Consider the following 2,822-nt stretch of genomic DNA (forward strand, 5'->3'; position numbering starts at 1 on the left):
TGCATTGTAAATTTTGGTCAATGACATGAGACAAAGTATATTATGTGAACTGCTGTATGAATGGTGAATTTACTCTGTAAATCTTCACCCAAATCAAAATAAAATTAAAAAAAAATGAAAATAAAAATAAAAAAAGAATATCATCAGAGTCTAGAAGATTCCTTGATTTATTTCTCGTTTTTTTATTTATGTGCCTAGCACTCTATCGAGTGCTGGGTAAAAAAAAAAAAAAAAAAAGCATAAACAAGGTGGATAAACTCTCTACCTTCATAGAGTTAGCTTTCTATAGAGGAAAGAGAACTGTCAAGTAAACAAGTAAATATATAATAATTCAGAAAATGACTGGGGATATAAAGAAAAAAAAGTAGAGTATGGAGCAAGAAAATGGCAAGAGATCATATTTTAGATGTGGGGTAGGTCAGGGAAAATCTCTCTGAGGTAGCATTAGAGCCAGGCCTGAGTAAAGCAAGGAAGTGACCCATGAACATCATCCTCAAAACACCGAACCAAATGCACTGCTGTCAAGTCAGATCTGACTCATAGCAACCCCTCCTTGGGTTTCCAAGGTATCACTATGGAAGTAGATTACCCAACCTTCCTTCTGAGGAATGGCTGGTGGGTTTGAACCACCAGCCTTCTGGTTAGCAGTCACATGCCCTAGGCACTAGGCCACCAGAGCTCCTGAACATCATCCTAGGTGTGATAGTTGGAGCTCTGTGTCAACTTGGCTGGACCACAATTCTGTGTGGTTTGAGCTGTTGTGGTGTGGTTGTTCCCATGATGGGATCAGATGACTATGTTTTGAGTTGCCAATCTGTTGAAAGGGAGTTTCCCTAGGGATGTGGCCTGCTTTCAGTATATCTTTGGATATCCTGGGAGAGGAGACATTCTTCTATGGATTGGGATTCTGTTGTGCTGCGTACAACTGTCCATGAGTGAACAATCCACCATCCAACCTAGAGATCTTGAATTCGTCATTCATTGGAGTCAACAGCCAGTGTACTGCCTGCCAGCTCTGAGCTCCTTGGCCCCTGTGGCTGCAAGATTCGGGAAAACCTCCAGACTGATGTGGAAAAGCTTCCAGCTTGATGTTTGATCCAGGAACTTTGGACTTGCCAGCTTCTATAAGTGTGTGAGCCATTTTCTTAAGATAAATCTCTCTCTCTCTCTCTCTCTCTAAAGTTTACTGGTTTTGTTTCTCTAGAGAACCTAGTCTAACAATTTGGTACCAGGAGTAGGGTATGGAAACTGGCAGCCAGCAAATACATTCAATGTCAGCACTGGAATATAGGGATCCTACAGAGCCTGCTCGGAGGTAATTTTCTTGGTTGGATCCATAGTAAGGAGTTTCTGAAGCAAGAAGAATACTTTGCTGTCAGGCTTGACTTTATGTTTCTCCATGTACTTTATGAGGCTACTGTTGGCATACATTGTTCTTCTAAAGTCTTTTTGGAGTGTGGGGTATTCTGGCATCTTTCTAATATCTTCCCAATCTTTATCTACAGGAAATCCCATGACTTTAAATATCCGATCTAGCTGATCATGATGAAAGGGATTGCTGTTTTTATATCTTCCTGACGACAGTGAAAAATAGGTTCTGAAGTTAACAATTCAGCAAATATGCAACTTATTGCCCACATATCAATGACTTTTGTATAATGCCTCACACCAAGCAAAAGTTCCGGAGCCTGATACCAAAATGTCACCACTACTGGATCCAAATCTGCTAGTGGCTTTAGAGGAGAATTGAATAATCTGGCAAAACCCATGTCAGCTATTTTAACTCTCTCCCTCTCAGGACCTTCTCCCATTACTAGGATATTTGCTGTTTTTTATAGAAGCTGGCAAGTACAGAATTTGGTACCAAGAGAGTGGGGTGCTGCTCTGACAGATACCTTAAATGTGGAAATAGGAGTGGAGTGAGTCCTTGACCCGAGACCCTGGCAGAGAGACCCCAGGGCAGACCCCAGGACAGATGGCAAGAGACTGGCATGAGAGACGGCAGGATTAGAGTCCAGAGACTGGCATGAGAGATGGCAGGAGCAGAGCCGAGAGAACCAGCATGAGACAGCCTTACCAGCCCACAGAGGAGAAAGCCAGATGCCATTGGGTAGACGGCTTCCAGGTGGAGTGGGTTGCCTTCAGGCATTAATTGGTAGAGAAGACCGTCATAAAAAGGAGTAGCAGGTTGGCTGGCCCACAGAGCAAGAAATCCAAATGTCTTTTGGACAGAAAGTTTTCTGGTGGAGTGGGTTGCCCTCGGGTATTAATTGGCAGAAGCGGAGAGACCAAGGAAACAGAAGCAGAGCTGCCTCAGCCCTAAGGGTAGGACCATGGCCTTTGGGGGTGGAATGACCACAGCCCCCTTGGTTTCAAAGAGCCAGGCCTTCACCAACTTGGTTCTGGAGTGTGGGGCTGAGCATTCATGAGAGCCAATGGGATGGAGCCATAGCTGCTGCCCAAGAGTGAGTGAGCAGGGCTGCCATGCCCAAGAGGGAGAGGAACGGGCCTGTTTCTAGGCCAAGGGGGTGAGGTCACTATTCAGGAACTAGGGGACTAGAGCCACCCAGTGGAGGAGACCTGTACAGATACCACCCATTGAAGATCCGTACAGGTGCCAAATTGACAAGGGGTGGAATTGTGATGGTTATGTTTGTATGTCAACTTGGCTAGGCCTAGTTGAGTGGCTGGGCAGCTGGATGTAGTATTCCCCATGATGAGACTGGTAATCAACTCCGTGGTGGAATCTACTGAGAGCAGCTGAGTAGCTGCCTTTGGGTATGTGGTTTGCTTCTTGTATATAAGGAGAAGCTTTGAAAATG

At 44.6% G+C, this 2,822-nt stretch overlaps 1 pseudogene; it reads right to left on the reverse strand.

Annotated features, from left to right (window-relative positions):
* Positions 1 to 1,769, reverse strand: part of LOC103202856 — a 9,349-nt pseudogene extending 7,580 nt beyond the window's left edge.
* Between the last annotated feature and the right edge of the window lie 1,053 nt (positions 1,770 to 2,822).

The sequence above is a fragment of the Orycteropus afer genome, unplaced genomic scaffold (assembly GCF_000298275.1).
Source record: "Orycteropus afer afer isolate SDZICR_OR568_19922 unplaced genomic scaffold, OryAfe1.0 scaffold00009, whole genome shotgun sequence".
NCBI lineage: Eukaryota > Metazoa > Chordata > Mammalia > Tubulidentata > Orycteropodidae > Orycteropus > Orycteropus afer.